The following is a 17688-nucleotide window of genomic DNA, read 5'->3' as shown; positions in this document are numbered from 1 at the left end:
AATGTAACTGTGAAGCACTTTGGGCAACAACGTTGCAATTAAATGTGCTATATAAATGATAACAGTTACTCCGCCCACTCCAGTTGTAGACTACTGGTGGAGGCAAGAACACTTCACACAATTTCCCCAGAAATTGTAGCTTTTCTAGTTATTAAGTGTTCTTGCATAGCAAGACCACTTACTGTTATCTCACATATATATTATTATTATTATTATAGCCAAATTTGCCACCCTAACTCCTCCCACAGTGTTTACACTACATAGACGAAAATTTACCAAAACGTGCAGATTGTTCCCGATCGGATTGCTATTACTTTGTGGAACGTTTCGCCGAATGGTTCACGGAATATCGTCGTTCTTGTGGCGAAATTTGTCCCATAGGAATGAATGGCAAAGCTAGAGTGGGAGCTGGCAAAAGCTGAAAAATCAGGACATGATTTCTAAACTGCTACCACTCCCTAATTTTCAGGCCCACCTACACAAATCTTATATCAAAATGTTCAGCTATCCCTGCTGCCACTAAAAATGTCGACAGCTGGGGGTGGAGCCAGCAGCCATAACGAGCAGACGTGTGCAAGCAGAGCTCCGCAGGAAAAAGCCTGAAAAAAAGCAATTTACCCACCTGAAAGGCTCGTACTTAAGCCTTTACCGAGTCATAGCGACATGGGGAAGAAGTCAAAGCACCAGGGGGCCCCGAGACCAACGGGAGCGCGAGATATCGGGGATCTTCTCCTCCAACCCGCACAGGCCCCAAACCACGCTGCGCCTACTACACAACATGGCGACGCGGCCTCGGCCTCCTCCGAGGATCAAACGATGGACGAACTAGATGTATTCCCAAGCTCAGGGGGCTTACACCTCCCGTCCTCCGACGAAGATAATGAGCTGCCCTCCACAAAGGGGGACATTAAGGCCTTGCTACGCCACCTCCGCGCAATGTTTGCCGCAGATGTGGCCACCCTGCGGGAAGAGATACAAATGGTGGAGGGGCGCGTTAAAACAACTGAAGGGGAGACAAAAGATCTCTCTGCCCGGTGCACACAAGTAGAAGCCCAAAATATGGAGCTGCAGCGCGTTCAGGCCCAACTCACCGGCCGCCTGGACACCATCGAAGATCAGAACAGGAGCAGAAATGTAAAAATTCGGGGTATCCCAGAAACAGTAGCCCCAGGCGACATGACACACTATGCCGGGAGACTGCTCGCTTCACTGCTCTCACCGCAGCAACTTAAGTTAATTGAGATAGATGGGACCTACCGCATCCCGAGGGCCGCTACAGCACCAGCAGACACCCCAAGGGATGTCATTCTGCAGCTTCGAACAAGGGCAGCCCAATTAACCCTCATGACTGCCGTGAGAAACAAGGCAAACCACTTATTTGAAAACGCTACCTTATCCTTCTATCAAGATCTGTCCAGGCCTACGGTGCTGTGGAGGAGCAGGCTCAAACCACTAACGGTCAAGCTTCGCCAACACTCCATCCCATATCGCTGGGCGTACCCTAGAAGCTTAATCATCTCCCATGGGGGAGCAACAACCCGCCTAACGGAGGCTGCAGAAATGGACTCAGTGCTGCTGGCGCTAGGACTATCAACAGATCCGGTTTGCACCGGTCAAGCTTCAAGACAACAACACCCTCACACCTGGGACATGACCAAAGTCCAAGCATTCCGACCCTCCGGGGCCACCACCTCGTCCCCTATGGCCTTTAAAGCACAGAGGGCCGCCCGCAACACGCTGGGTACTTGAGGCCCAGACGGAGACTTGAGGATATAAAACACAACCATTCTACACCGCTAAGTTTGAGGATCCCAGTTCTGATCCCCCGCCACAAGGTTCCACATTTCTATTATCGTTTTAAAAACTTGTGACTTATCATTAGACTCCCGCTCAGTCCACGACATACCCGCAACCCGCAGTCACCCAAGGTGGGCAACCCTGACCACTGGGAAAAGTAGCCTCCGACACGAACAAAGAGGACGCGTACCGAGACCCACGTCACGAACACTCACATAAAAAGCATAATTTCACCTCTGGCACGACAGGAGATGGGGGACCCCCCAGAGACTCTAAGGTCAAGCTATCATACTGTATTATACTGTTATTCAATTATTGCCTGTGCCGCAATTCCGCATCTTAAGCATATTTAACGTGCTGTCTAGCTAATAGGTAGTATTGTGTGCTGTGACAGAAAGACGTGAAAAGTACCTTGTTATTTTATCTTATTTTACTTTATATTACTTTGTCTTATAGAGCTCTGGCAGATACATATTGTAGGTTATGAAGGGGCTGTGAAAATATGCGAAGCGACACATATTTTACAGGGTTACACGCATTTTGAGCGATATCACTACAGCCGATTACTTACTATATTCAGTAGCACAACAGAAAAAGCTACACATTTAAAGCTCACGCGACAGGAACTCTTAAATAGTTCACTCGCACCATGCCTCAGATTGTGTTGAATTGCCTCTCGTATATTTCTGTAACTAATGTGTAAAACCTAAGCACTGTTTAGCCATCTGGCCTATAGCCAGATACTGCCCCGCTTCGACATATGTACACACGCTACCTCCTATGGCATAGGGGCTCTAGCAATGGCAAACAATGACCACCATTATCTTATTTTAATACCTTATTCTAATGTATCTAATCTTACCTTGCCAACATCCCGCTTGGTTAAACGTATACAATTGTGCAAATGTACAGCTGTACAATTAAACAAAATGGGAGGACTAAAATACCACCACCTGACTTTTAGGAAGCCCGAATAGTGTCGTTGTGGCAGCAGCTGACATGCGGTGTTCATCGACATGACAAATATTAACTTCCCCTCATGAGTTGCAACACCTCCACAGGTCGGCTAAGCCAGCATACCCAATGGTGTATACCCCTGCTACTGACCCCTACACTTCTCACCCCCCTTTGACTTATGTGGTAGTTACTAAAATGAGGAGACATCCTCACTCTGTTATTCCCATCAATGTTTTATCTTTTTAACTTTTTATCTTTTAAGACTGTTTTCACTTAAGGTTAAGCCCAACCAATTTAAACATGGGCATTATCACTCAACCCCATCACTTCGTTAAACTACAATGGCCGGTATAGGCTGATACGGCCTCGTTGGTGCGCATACACCGAGCTACCTACAATGCCCTAGCAGGATGGTTGCGCCATTTAACCCGAAGGGGATGGCCCCCGCTACAGCCACTGTAACATGTCACTATCCTTAGACCTGTGAGACTGATGTTATTGTATGATAATACTCTCTTTTTGCTTTTTACACTTGTCTTTTCTTTTTTAATAATGTTTATGCTTTAAGTTTAAGCTCTATTAATATAAAACTGTGCAGTATCATTTAATGTCATATGTCTGGTAACCAAGAATGACCGGTTATTGCTGATGTGGCTTTACTGGCATGTATGTACTAAACTACCTGCACTCAAAAAGAAAGAATTAAAAAAAAAAAAAAAATGTCGACAGCTAAGCCATAGTCCGAATAGATTTCACAATATGACCATTTGTTGCAACTCATGCCGTCCATTGACATTCATTGAAACTCCACTCTGCAAAGCTCACATTTGAAGGGCAGTTTTTAAACTGCGACTGTGTCTTCATTGTTAATATCTCAGATACATACTATACATCAAAATGTAGGTATGGGTCTTGTGATTCTCACAATATAAAGCTCTTCGCTGTAGGATGTATAGTTTTAAAAATATGACCGTTTGAAGATGGCAACCGCAAAAATACTCTGACCTGTGCCAGGCTGCAGCACCAAGTGATGTCATAGACAAAGCCTTTTACAACTGCTAATGTTTTTATAACTGGATGTTTTAATGTAACTGTGAAGCACTTTGGGCAACAACATTGCAATTAAATGTGCTATATAAATAATAACAGTTACTCCGCCCACTCCAGTTGTAGACTACTGGTGGAGGCAAGAACACTTCACACAATTTCCCCAGAAATTGTAGCTTTTCTAGTATATATATATATATAAAAGTGTACCAAGACAAACACATGTACCAAGACAAACACTCTAAATAGAATTAGAAGACTTGATTCATGATATAGTTACTTTTTAATTACGTAGGTTACAAAAATACAAAGATAAACAAAATAAATGTTAAACACCTTAAAAAGGGGAAATATTTCATTGATGAATTGCCATATATAACTGACACTAAATATATATTATCCTAATGCTTCTGTAAATATGCAGTCACAAATATAGTGCCATGTCCCAATAGTAGGGAAAGAGCATATTATAATTTCTAATAATAATAATAATAATAATAATAATAACAATAAGTCCATTCTGACCACATCTCATCACATTTTAAACCACAGTTTTGCACTATATATTTTTTTATGATAAAACATGGCAGCATTTACTCATGAGTTAGCTCCTCCCCTCACAGCAGAAAGGACAGGAAATATAACTCTGAAATTAGGGATTATTCTATTTTACAGTGAATAGTGATGTCCCGAACTGTTCGCTGGCGAATAGTTCCTGGCGAACATCGCTTGTTCGCGTTCGTCGCGGATGGCGAACACATGCGCGGTTCGGTCCGCCCCCTATTCGTCATCATTGAGTAAACTTTGACCCTGTACCTCACAGTCAGCAGACACATTCCAGCCAATCAGCAGCAGACCCTCCCTCCCAGACCCTCCCACCTCCTGGACAGCATCCATTTTATATTCATTGTGAAGCTGCATTCGTAGTGAGAGTAGGGACAGTGTAGCTGCTGCTGCTTTGATAGGGAAATTGATAGCTGCTGCTGCTTTGATAGGGAAATTGATCTCTGCTGTAAGGACAGCACCCCAAAAAGCCCTTTTTTGGGCTAGAACATCTGTCTGCTTTTTTTTTCTGTGTAATGTAATTGCAGTTACCTGCCTGCCAGCCTGTGTGTCAGGCTCACAGCATATACTGTGCCCACTTGCCCAGTGCCACCACTCACTCACTGGTGTCCCAATAGCTTGCATTTAAAAAAAACTAAACTTTTTGGACTGTAATATAATAGCAGTCAGTTTCCTTCATGAGTGTGCATTTCAGGGCCTGCCAGGGCACAGTGTCACACCAGTGCAACTCATATCTGGTGTAACAGTAGTGTACATTTTTTTTTTTAAAAATACAATTTTGACTGTAATAGATTGAATAGCAGTTAGTTGTCTGCCAGCGTGTGTGTCAGGCTCACAGCGTATACTGTGCCCACTTGCCCAGTGCCACCACTCATATTTGGTGTCACAATAGCTTGCATTTACCAAAAAAACCAACTTTTTGGACTGTAATATAATAGCAGTCAGTTTCCTTCACTAGTGTGCGTTTCAGGGCCTGCCAGGGCACAGTGTCACACCAGTGTAACTCATATCTGGTGTAACAGTAGTGTACATTTTAAAAAAATAAATAAAATTTTGACTGTAATAGATTGAATAGCAGTTAGTTGTCTGCCAGCGTGTGTGTCAGGCTCACAGCATATACTGTGCCCACTTGCCCAGTGCCACCACTCACTCCCTGGTGTCCCAATAGCTTGCATTTAAAAAACTAAACTTTTTTGACTGTAATATTATAGCAGTCAGTTTCCTTCACTAGTGTGCGTTTCAGGGCCTGCCCAGTGCCAACACTCACTCATATCTGGTGTCACAATAGCTCGAATTTAAAAAAAATAACAACATTTTTGGACTGTAATATAATAGCAGTCAGTTTCCTTCACTAGTGTGAATTTCAGGGCCTGCCAGGGCACAGTGTCACACCAGTGCAACTCATATCTGGTGTAACAGTAATGTACATTTTTTTTTTAAAACAAAAATAAAATTTTGACTGTAATAGATTGAATAGCAGTTAGTTGTCTGCCAGCGTGTGTGTCAGGCTCACAGCGTATACTGTACCCACTTGCCCAATGCCACCACTCATATCTGGTGTCACAATAGCTTGCATTTAACAAAAAAAAACTTTTTGGACTGTAATATAATAGCAGTCAGTTTCCTTCACGAGTGTGCGTTTCAGGGCCTGCCAGGGCACGGTGTCACACCAGTGCAACTCATATCTGGTGTAACAGTAGTGTCCATTTTTTTTTAAATAAAATTTTGACTGTAATAGATTGAATAGCAGTTAATTGTCTGCCAGCGTGTGTGTCAGGCTCACAGCGTATACTGTGCCCACTTGCCCAGTGCAACCACTCATATCTGGTGTCACAATAACGTGCATTTAACAAAAAAAAACTTTTTGGACTGTAATATAATAGCAGTCAGTTTCCTTCACTAGTGTGCGTTTCAGGGCCTTCCCAGTGCCACCACTCACTCATATCTGGTGTCACAATAGCTCGCATTTAAAAAAAACAAAACTTTTTGGACTGTAATATAATAGCAGTCAGTTTCCTTCACGAGTGTGCGTTTCAGGGCCTGCCAGGGCACAGTGTCACACCAGTGCAACTCATATCTGGTGTAACAGTAATGTACATTTAAAAAAAAAAAATACAATTTTGATTGTAATAGATTGAATAGCAGTTAATTGTCTGCCAGCGTGTGTGTCAGGCTCACAGCGTATACTGTGCCCACTTGCCCAGTGCCACCACTCATATCTGGTGTCACAATAGCTTGCATTTAACAAAAAAACAACTTTTTGGACTGTAATATAATAGCAGTCAGTTTCCTTCACTAGTGTGCATTTCAGGGCCTGCCAGGGCACAGTGTCACACCAGTGCAACTCATATCTGGTGTAACAGTAGTGTACATTTTATAAAAAAAAAAAAATTTTTGACTGTAATAGATTGAATAGCAGTTAGTTGTCTGCCAGCGTGTGAGTCAGGCTCACAGCGTATACTGTGCCCACTTGCCCAGTGCCACCACTCATATCTGGTGTCACAATAGCTTGCATTTAACAAAAAAAAACTTTTGGGACTGTAATATAATATACGTCAGTTTCCTTCACAAGTGTGCTTTTCTGGGCCTGCCCAGTGCCACCACTCACTCATATCTGGTGTCCCAATAGCTTGCATTTAAAAAAAACTAAACTTTTTGGACTGTAATATAATAGCAGTCAGTTTCCTTCACGAGTGTGCGTTTCAGGGCCTGCCCAGTGCCACCACTCACTCCTATCTGGTGTCCCAATAGCTTGCATTTAAAAAAAAAAACAACTTTTTGGACTGTGATATAATAGCAGTCAGTTTCCTTCACGAGTGTGCGTTTCAGGGCCTGCCAGGGCACGGTGTCACACCAGTGCAACTCATATCTGGTGTAACAGTAATGTACATTTTTTTTTCAAAACAAAAATACAATTTTGACTGTAATAGATTGAATAGCAGTTAATTGTCTGCCAGCGTGTGTGTCAGGCTCACAGCGTATACTGTGCCCACTTGCCCAGTGCCACCACTCATATCTGGTGTCACAATAACTTGCATTTAACAAAAAAAAACTTTTTGGACTGTAATATAATAGCAGTCAGTTTCTTTCACGAGTGTGCGTTTCAGGGCCTGCCAGGGCACAGTGTCACACCAGTGCAACTCATATCTGGTGTAACAGTAATGTACATTTAAAAAAAAATAAAAATACAATTAAAAGATTAGTGTTCAAACTCAAGGAAATCGGTCTCGATGAAAATGCTTGTTCTTGGGTAGAACATTGGCTTAAAAACAGAATACAAAGAGTTGTCGTTAATGGTAAATTTTCAAGCTGGACAGAGGTGGCAAGTGGTGTCCCTCAGGGGTCTGTTCTGGGACCCCTTCTATTTAACATTTTTATAAATGATCTTGAAGACAGCATTGAAAGTCATGTTTCAGTGTTTGCAGATGACACAAAACTTTGTAAAATAATACAATGTGAGCAAGATATTACTTTGCTGCAGAAGGATTTAGATAGACTGGGGGACTGGGCACTCAAATGGCAGATGAAATTTAATGTTGAAAAATGCAAAGTTATGCACTTCGGCGTAAAGAATACACAAGCAACGTATACCCTTAATGGAAGCGAATTAGGGATAACAACACACGAAAAGGACTTGGGAATTGTTATAGACAACAAACTATGCAACAATGTGCAATGTCAATCAGCAGTGGCCAAGGCCAGTAAGGTATTGTCATGCATGAAAAAGGGCATTCATTCTCGGGACGAGAATATCATTTTGCCTCTCTATAAATCACTGGTAAGACCACATATTGAATATGCTGTGCAATTTTGGGCACCTGTTCTAAAGAAGGATATCATGGCACTAGAAAAAGTGCAGAGGCGGGCTACAAAATTAATAAAAGGAATGGAACATATCAGCTATGAAGAAAGGTTAACAAATTTAAACCTATTTAGTTTAGAAAAACGTCGCCTGAGAGGGGATATGATAACATTATACAAATATATTCGGGGCCAATACAAACCATTGTGTGGAAATCTATTCACAAACCGGACTTTACATAGGACACGAGGCCATGCGTTTAGACTGGAAGAAAGAAGATTTCGTCTAAGGCAAAGGAAAGGTTTTTTTACTGTAAGAACAATCAGGATGTGGAATTCTCTGCCTGAAGAAGTGGTTTTATCAGAGTCCATACAGATGTTCAAACAGCTACTAGATGCATACTTGCAAAGACAGAATATTCAAGGATATAATCTTTCAATGTAGGGTAATAACTGCTTGATTCAAGGATAAATCTGACTGCCATTCTGGGGTCAAGAAGGAATTTTTTGTCCTAGCTTGTTGCAAAATTGTGCTTCAAACTGGGTTTTTTTCTTTTTTTTTTTTTTTTTTTTCTTTTCTTTTGGATCAACAGCAAAAAACAGGTGTGAGGAAGGCTGAACTTGATGGACGCAAGTCTCTTTTCAGCTTTCTAACTATGTAATTTTGACTGTAATAGATTGAATAGCAGTTAATTGTCTGCCAGCGTGTGTGTCAGGCTCACAGCGTATACTGTGCCCACTTGCCCAGTGCCACCACTCATATCTGGTGTCACAATAGCTTGCATTTAACAAAAAAAAATTTTTGGACTGTAATATAATAGCAGTCATTTTCCTTCACTAGTGTGCCTTTCAGGGCCTGCCAGGGCACAGTGTCACACCAGTGCAACTCATATCTGGTGTAACAGTAGTGTCCATTTTTTTTAAAATACAATTTTGACTGTAATAGATTGAATAGCAGTTAGTTGTCTGCCAGCATGTGTGTCAGGCTCACAGCGTATACTGTGCCCACTTGCCCAGTGCCACCACTCATATCTGGTGTCACAATAGCTTGCATTTAAAAAAAACAACTTTTTGGACTGTAATATAATAGCAGTCAGTTTCCTTCACTAGTGTGCGTTTCAGGGCCTGCCAGGGCACAGTGTCACACCAGTGTAACTCATATCTGGTGTAACAGTAATGTACATTTTTTTTTTAAAACAAAAATAAAATTTTGACTGTAATAGATTGAATAGCAGTTAGTTGTCTGCCAGCGTGTGTGTCAGGCTCACAGCGTATACTGTACCCACTTGCCCAATGCCACCACTCATATCTGGTGTCACAATAGCTTGCATTTAACAAAAAAAAACTTTTTGGACTGTAATATAATAGCAGTCAGTTTCCTTCACGAGTGTGCGTTTCAGGGCCTGCCAGGGCACGGTGTCACACCAGTGCAACTCATATCTGGTGTAACAGTAGTGTCCATTTTTTTTTAAATAAAATTTTGACTGTAATAGATTGAATAGCAGTTAATTGTCTGCCAGCGTGTGTGTCAGGCTCACAGCGTATACTGTGCCCACTTGCCCAGTGCAACCACTCATATCTGGTGTCACAATAACGTGCATTTAACAAAAAAAAACTTTTTGGACTGTAATATAATAGCAGTCAGTTTCCTTCACTAGTGTGCGTTTCAGGGCCTTCCCAGTGCCACCACTCACTCATATCTGGTGTCACAATAGCTCGCATTTAAAAAAAACAAAACTTTTTGGACTGTAATATAATAGCAGTCAGTTTCCTTCACGAGTGTGCGTTTCAGGGCCTGCCAGGGCACAGTGTCACACCAGTGCAACTCATATCTGGTGTAACAGTAATGTACATTTAAAAAAAAAAAATACAATTTTGATTGTAATAGATTGAATAGCAGTTAATTGTCTGCCAGCGTGTGTGTCAGGCTCACAGCGTATACTGTGCCCACTTGCCCAGTGCCACCACTCATATCTGGTGTCACAATAGCTTGCATTTAACAAAAAAACAACTTTTTGGACTGTAATATAATAGCAGTCAGTTTCCTTCACTAGTGTGCATTTCAGGGCCTGCCAGGGCACAGTGTCACACCAGTGCAACTCATATCTGGTGTAACAGTAGTGTACATTTTATAAAAAAAAAAAATTTTTTGACTGTAATAGATTGAATAGCAGTTAGTTGTCTGCCAGCGTGTGAGTCAGGCTCACAGCGTATACTGTGCCCACTTGCCCAGTGCCACCACTCATATCTGGTGTCACAATAGCTTGCATTTAACAAAAAAAAACTTTTGGGACTGTAATATAATATACGTCAGTTTCCTTCACAAGTGTGCTTTTCTGGGCCTGCCCAGTGCCACCACTCACTCATATCTGGTGTCCCAATAGCTTGCATTTAAAAAAAACTAAACTTTTTGGACTGTAATATAATAGCAGTCAGTTTCCTTCACGAGTGTGCGTTTCAGGGCCTGCCCAGTGCCACCACTCACTCCTATCTGGTGTCCCAATAGCTTGCATTTAAAAAAAAAAACAACTTTTTGGACTGTGATATAATAGCAGTCAGTTTCCTTCACGAGTGTGCGTTTCAGGGCCTGCCAGGGCACGGTGTCACACCAGTGCAACTCATATCTGGTGTAACAGTAATGTACATTTTTTTTTCAAAACAAAAATACAATTTTGACTGTAATAGATTGAATAGCAGTTAATTGTCTGCCAGCGTGTGTGTCAGGCTCACAGCGTATACTGTGCCCACTTGCCCAGTGCCACCACTCATATCTGGTGTCACAATAACTTGCATTTAACAAAAAAAAACTTTTTGGACTGTAATATAATAGCAGTCAGTTTCTTTCACGAGTGTGCGTTTCAGGGCCTGCCAGGGCACAGTGTCACACCAGTGCAACTCATATCTGGTGTAACAGTAATGTACATTTAAAAAAAAATAAAAATACAATTTTGACTGTAATAGATTGAATAGCAGTTAATTGTCTGCCAGCGTGTGTGTCAGGCTCACAGCGTATACTGTGCCCACTTGCCCAGTGCCACCACTCATATCTGGTGTCACAATAGCTTGCATTTAACAAAAAAATTTTTTTGGACTGTAATATAATAGCAGTCATTTTCCTTCACTAGTGTGCCTTTCAGGGCCTGCCAGGGCACAGTGTCACACCAGTGCAACTCATATCTGGTGTAACAGTAGTGTACATTTTTAAAAAAAAAAAAAATTTTGACTGTAATAGATTGAATAGCAGTTAGTTGTCTGCCAGCGTGTGAGTCAGGCTCATAGCGTATACTGTGCCCACTTGCCCAGTGCCACCACTCATATCTGGTGTCACAATAGCTTGCATTTAACAAAAAAAACAACTTTTGGGACTGTAATATAATAGACGTCAGTTTCCTTCACAAGTGTGCGTTTCTGGGCCTGCCCAGTGCCACCACTCACTTATATCTGGTGTCCCAATAGCTTGCATTTAAAAAAAACTAAACTTTTTGGACTGTAATATAATAGCAGTCAGTTTCCTTCACGAGTGTGCGTTTCAGGGCCTGCCAGGGCACAGTGTCACACCAGTGCAACTCATATCTGGTGTAACAGTAGTGTACATTTAAAAAAAATATATATTTTTTTGACTGTAATAGATTGAATAGCAGTTAGTTGTCTGCCAGCGTGTGTGTCAGGCTCACAGCATATACTGTGCCCACTTGACCAGTGCCACCACTCACTCCCTGGTGTCCCAATAGCTTGCATTTAAAAAAAACTAAACTTTTTTGACTGTAATATTATAGCAGTCAGTTTCCTTCACTAGTGTGCGTTTCAGGGCCTGCCCAGTGCCAACACTCACTCATATCTGGTGTCACAATAGCTCGAATTTAAAAAAAATAACAACATTTTTGGACTGTAATATAATAGCAGTCAGTTTCCTTCACTAGTGTGAATTTCAGGGCCTGCAAGGGCACAGTGTCACACCAGTGCAACTCATATCTGGTGTAACAGTAGTGTACATTTTTTTTTAAATACAATTTTGACTGTAATAGATTGAATAGCAGTTAATTGTCTGCCAGCGTGTGTGTCAGGCTCACAGCGTATACTGTGCCCACTTGCCCAGTGCCACCACTCATATCTGGTGTCACAATAGCTTGCATTTAACAAAAAAAACTTTTTGGACTGTAATATAATAGCAGTCAGTTTCCTTCACTAGTGTGCGTTTCAGGGCCTGCCAGGGCACAGTGTCACACCAGTGTAACTCATATCTGGTGTAACAGTAGTGTACATTTAAAAAAAAAAATACAATTTTGACTGTAATAGATTGAATAGCAGTTAGTTGTCTGCCAGCGTGTGTGTCAGGCTCACAGCGTATACTGTACCCACTTGCCCAATGCCACCACTCATATCTGGTGTCACAATAGCTTGCATTTAACAAAAAAAACACTTTTTGGACTGTAATATAATAGCAGTCAGTTTCCTTCACTAGTGTGCGTTTCAGGGCCTTCCCAGTGCCACCACTCACTCATATCTGGTGTCACAATAGCTCGCATTTAAAAAAAACAAAACTTTTTGGACTGTAATATAATAGCAGTCAGTTTCCTTCACTAGTGTGCGTTTCAGGGCCTGCCAGGGCACAGTGTCACACCAGTGTAACTCATATCTGGTGTAACAGTAGTGTACATTTAAAAAAAAAATACAATTTTGACTGTAATAGATTGAATAGCAGTTAGTTGTCTGCCAGCGTGTGAGTCAGGCTCACAGCGTATACTGTGCCCACTTGCCCAGTGCCACCACTCATATCTGGTGTCACAATAGCTTGCATTTAACAAAAAAAAACTTTTGGGACTGTAATATAATATACGTCAGTTTCCTTCACAAGTGTGCTTTTCTGGGCCTGCCCAGTGCCACCACTCACTCATATCTGGTGTCCCAATAGCTTGCATTTAAAAAAAACTAAACTTTTTGGACTGTAATATAATAGCAGTCAGTTTCCTTCACGAGTGTGCGTTTCAGGGCCTGCCCAGTGCCACCACTCACTCCTATCTGGTGTCCCAATAGCTTGCATTTAAAAAAAAAAACAACTTTTTGGACTGTGATATAATAGCAGTCAGTTTCCTTCACGAGTGTGCGTTTCAGGGCCTGCCAGGGCACGGTGTCACACCAGTGCAACTCATATCTGGTGTAACAGTAATGTACATTTTTTTTTCAAAACAAAAATACAATTTTGACTGTAATAGATTGAATAGCAGTTAATTGTCTGCCAGCGTGTGTGTCAGGCTCACAGCGTATACTGTGCCCACTTGCCCAGTGCCACCACTCATATCTGGTGTCACAATAACTTGCATTTAACAAAAAAAAACTTTTTGGACTGTAATATAATAGCAGTCAGTTTGCTTCACGAGTGTGCGTTTCAGGGCCTGCCAGGGCACAGTGTCACACCAGTGCAACTCATATCTGGTGTAACAGTAATGTACATTTAAAAAAAAAAAAATACAATTTTGACTGTAATAGATTGAATAGCAGTTAATTGTCTGCCAGCGTGTGTGTCAGGCTCACAGCGTATACTGTACCCACTTGCCCAGTGCCACCACTCATATCTGGTGTCACAATAGCTTGCATTTAACAAAAAAACAACTTTTTGGACTGTAATATAATAGCAGTCAGTTTCCTTCACTAGTGTGCGTTTCAGGGCCTGCCCAGTGCCACCACTCACTCATATCTGGTGTCACAATAGCTCGCATTTAAAAAAAACAAAACTTTTTGGACTGTAATATAATAGCAGTCAGTTTCCTTCACGAGTGTGCGTTTCAGGGCCTGCCAGGGCACAGTGTCACACCAGTGCAACTCATATCTGGTGTAACAGTAATGTACATTTAAAAAAAAATAAAAATACAATTTTGACTGTAATAGATTGAATAGCAGTTAATTGTCTGCCAGCGTGTGTGTCAGGCTCACAGCGTATACTGTGCCCACTTGCCCAGTGCCACCACTCATATCTGGTGTCACAATAGCTTGCATTTAACAAAAAAAAATTTTTGGACTGTAATATAATAGCAGTCATTTTCCTTCACTAGTGTGCCTTTCAGGGCCTGCCAGGGCACAGTGTCACACCAGTGCAACTCATATCTGGTGTAACAGTAGTGTACATTTTTAAAAAAAAATAAAATTTTGACTGTAATAGATTGAATAGCAGTTAGTTGTCTGCCAGCGTGTGAGTCAGGCTCATAGCGTATACTGTGCCCATTTGCCCAGTGCCACCACTCATATCTGGTGTCACAATAGCTTGCATTTAACAAAAAAAACAACTTTTGGGACTGTAATATAATAGACGTCAGTTTCCTTCACAAGTGTGCGTTTCTGGGCCTGCCCAGTGCCACCACTCACTTATATCTGGTGTCCCAATAGCTTGCATTTAAAAAAAACTAAACTTTTTGGACTGTAATATAATAGCAGTCAGTTTCCTTCACGAGTGTGCGTTTCAGGGCCTGCCAGGGCACAGTGTCACACCAGTGCAACTCATATCTGGTGTAACAGTAGTGTACATTTAAAAAAAATATATATTTTTTTGACTGTAATAGATTGAATAGCAGTTAGTTGTCTGCCAGCGTGTGTGTCAGGCTCACAGCATATACTGTGCCCACTTGACCAGTGCCACCACTCACTCCCTGGTGTCCCAATAGCTTGCATTTAAAAAAAACTAAACTTTTTTGACTGTAATATTATAGCAGTCAGTTTCCTTCACTAGTGTGCGTTTCAGGGCCTGCCCAGTGCCAACACTCACTCATATCTGGTGTCACAATAGCTCGAATTTAAAAAAAATAACAACATTTTTGGACTCTAATATAATAGCAGTCAGTTTCCTTCACTAGTGTGAATTTCAGGGCCTGCCAGGGCACAGTGTCACACCAGTGCAACTCATATCTGGTGTAACAGTAGTGTACATTTTTTTTTAAATACAATTTTGACTGTAATAGATTGAATAGCAGTTAATTGTCTGCCAGCGTGTGTGTCAGGCTCACAGCGTATACTGTGCCCACTTGCCCAGTGCCACCACTCATATCTGGTGTCACAATAGCTTGCATTTAACAAAAAAAACTTTTTGGACTGTAATATAATAGCAGTCAGTTTCCTTCACTAGTGTGCGTTTCAGGGCCTGCCAGGGCACAGTGTCACACCAGTGTAACTCATATCTGGTGTAACAGTAGTGTACATTTAAAAAAATATATACAATTTTGACTGTAATAGATTGAATAGCAGTTAGTTGTCTGCCAGCGTGTGTGTCAGGCTCACAGCGTATACTGTACCCACTTGCCCAATGCCACCACTCATATCTGGTGTCACAATAGCTTGCATTTAACAAAAAAAAACACTTTTTGGACTGTAATATAATAGCAGTCAGTTTCCTTCACTAGTGTGCGTTTCAGGGCCTTCCCAGTGCCACCACTCACTCATATCTGGTGTCACAATAGCTCGCATTTAAAAAAAACAAAACTTTTTGGACTGTAATATAATAGCAGTCGGTTTCCTTCACGAGTGTGCGTTTCAGGGCCTGCCAGGGCACGGTGTCACACCAGTGCAACTCATATCTGGTGTAACAGTAATGTACATTTTTTTTTTTTTAAACAAAAATAAAATTTTGACTGTAATAGATTGAATAGCAGTTAATTGTCTGCCAGCGTGTGTGTCAGGCTCACAGCGTATACTGTGCCCACTTGCCCAGTGCAACCACTCATATCTGGTGTCATAATAACGTGCATTTAACAAAAAAAAACTTTTTGGACTGTAATATAATAGCAGTCAGTTTCCTTCACTAGTGTGCGTTTCAGGGCCTTCCCAGTGCCACTACTCACTCATATCTGGTGTCACAATAGCTTGCATTTTAAAAAAACAAAACTTTTTGGACTGTAATATAATAGCAGTCAGTTTCCTTCACGAGTGTGCGTTTCAGGGCCTGCCAGGGCACAGTGTCACACCAGTGCAACTCATATCTGGTGTAACAGTAATGTACATTTAAAAAAAAAAAATACAATTTTGACTGTAATAGATTGAATAGCAGTTAATTGTCTGCCAGCGTGTGTGTCAGGCTCACAGCGTATACTGTGCCCACTTGCCCAGTGCCACCACTCATATCTGGTGTCACAATAGCTTGCATTTAACAAAAAAACAACTTTTTGGACTGTAATATAATAGCAGTCAGTTTCCTTCACTAGTGTGCATTTCAGGGCCTGCCAGGGCACAGTGTCACACCAGTGCAACTCATATCTGGTGTAACAGTAGTGTACATTTAATAATAAAAAAAAAATTTTTGACTGTAATAGATTGAATAGCAGTTAGTTGTCTGCCAGCGTGTGAGTCAGGCTCACAGCGTATACTGTGCCCACTTGCCCAGTGCCACCACTCATATCTGGTGTCACAATAGCTTGCATTTAACAAAAAAAAACTTTTGGGACTGTAATATAATATACGTCAGTTTCCTTCACAAGTGTGCTTTTCTGGGCCTGCCCAGTGCCACCACTCACTCATATCTGGTGTCCCAATAGCTTGCATTTAAAAAAAACTAAACTTTTTGGACTGTAATATAATAGCAGTCAGTTTCCTTCACGAGTGTGCGTTTCAGGGCCTGCCCAGTGCCACCACTCACTCCTATCTGGTGTCCCAATAGCTTGCATTTAAAAAAACAAACAACTTTTTGGACTGTGATATAATAGCAGTCAGTTTCCTTCACGAGTGTGCGTTTCAGGGCCTGCCAGGGCACGGTGTCACACCAGTGCAACTCATATCTGGTGTAACAGTAATGTACATTTTTTTTTCAAAACAAAAATACAATTTTGACTGTAATAGATTGAATAGCAGTTAATTGTCTGTCAGCGTGTGTGTCAGGCTCACAGCGTATACTGTGCCCACTTGCCCAGTGCCACCACTCATATCTGGTGTCACAATAACTTGCATTTAACAAAAAAAAACTTTTTGGACTGTAATATAATAGCAGTCAGTTTCCTTCACGAGTGTGCGTTTCAGGGCCTGCCAGGGCACAGTGTCACACCAGTGCAACTCATATCTGGTGTAACAGTAATGTACATTTAAAAAAAAAAAAATACAATTTTGACTGTAATAGATTGAATAGCACTTAATTGTCTGCCAGCGTGTGTGTCAGGCTCACAGCGTATACTGTACCCACTTGCCCAGTGCCACCACTCATATCTGGTGTCACAATAGCTTGCATTTAACAAAAAAACAACTTTTTGGACTGTAATATAATAGCAGTCAGTTTCCTTCACTAGTGTGCGTTTCAGGGCCTGCCCAGTGCCACCACTCACTCATATCTGGTGTCACAATAGCTCGCATTTAAAAAAAACAAAACTTTTTGGACTGTAATATAATAGCAGTCAGTTTCCTTCACGAGTGTGCGTTTCAGGGCCTGCCAGGGCACAGTGTCACACCAGTGCAACTCATATCTGGTGTAACAGTAATGTACATTAAAAAAAAAAAATACAATTTTGACTGTAATAGATTGAATAGCAGTTAATTGTCTGCCAGCGTGTGTGT

The sequence above is a fragment of the Pelobates fuscus genome, chromosome 7 (assembly GCF_036172605.1).
Source record: "Pelobates fuscus isolate aPelFus1 chromosome 7, aPelFus1.pri, whole genome shotgun sequence".
In the NCBI taxonomy this organism is placed as follows: Eukaryota; Metazoa; Chordata; class Amphibia; order Anura; family Pelobatidae; genus Pelobates; species Pelobates fuscus.
Note: the sequence above shows the minus strand (reverse complement) of the source record.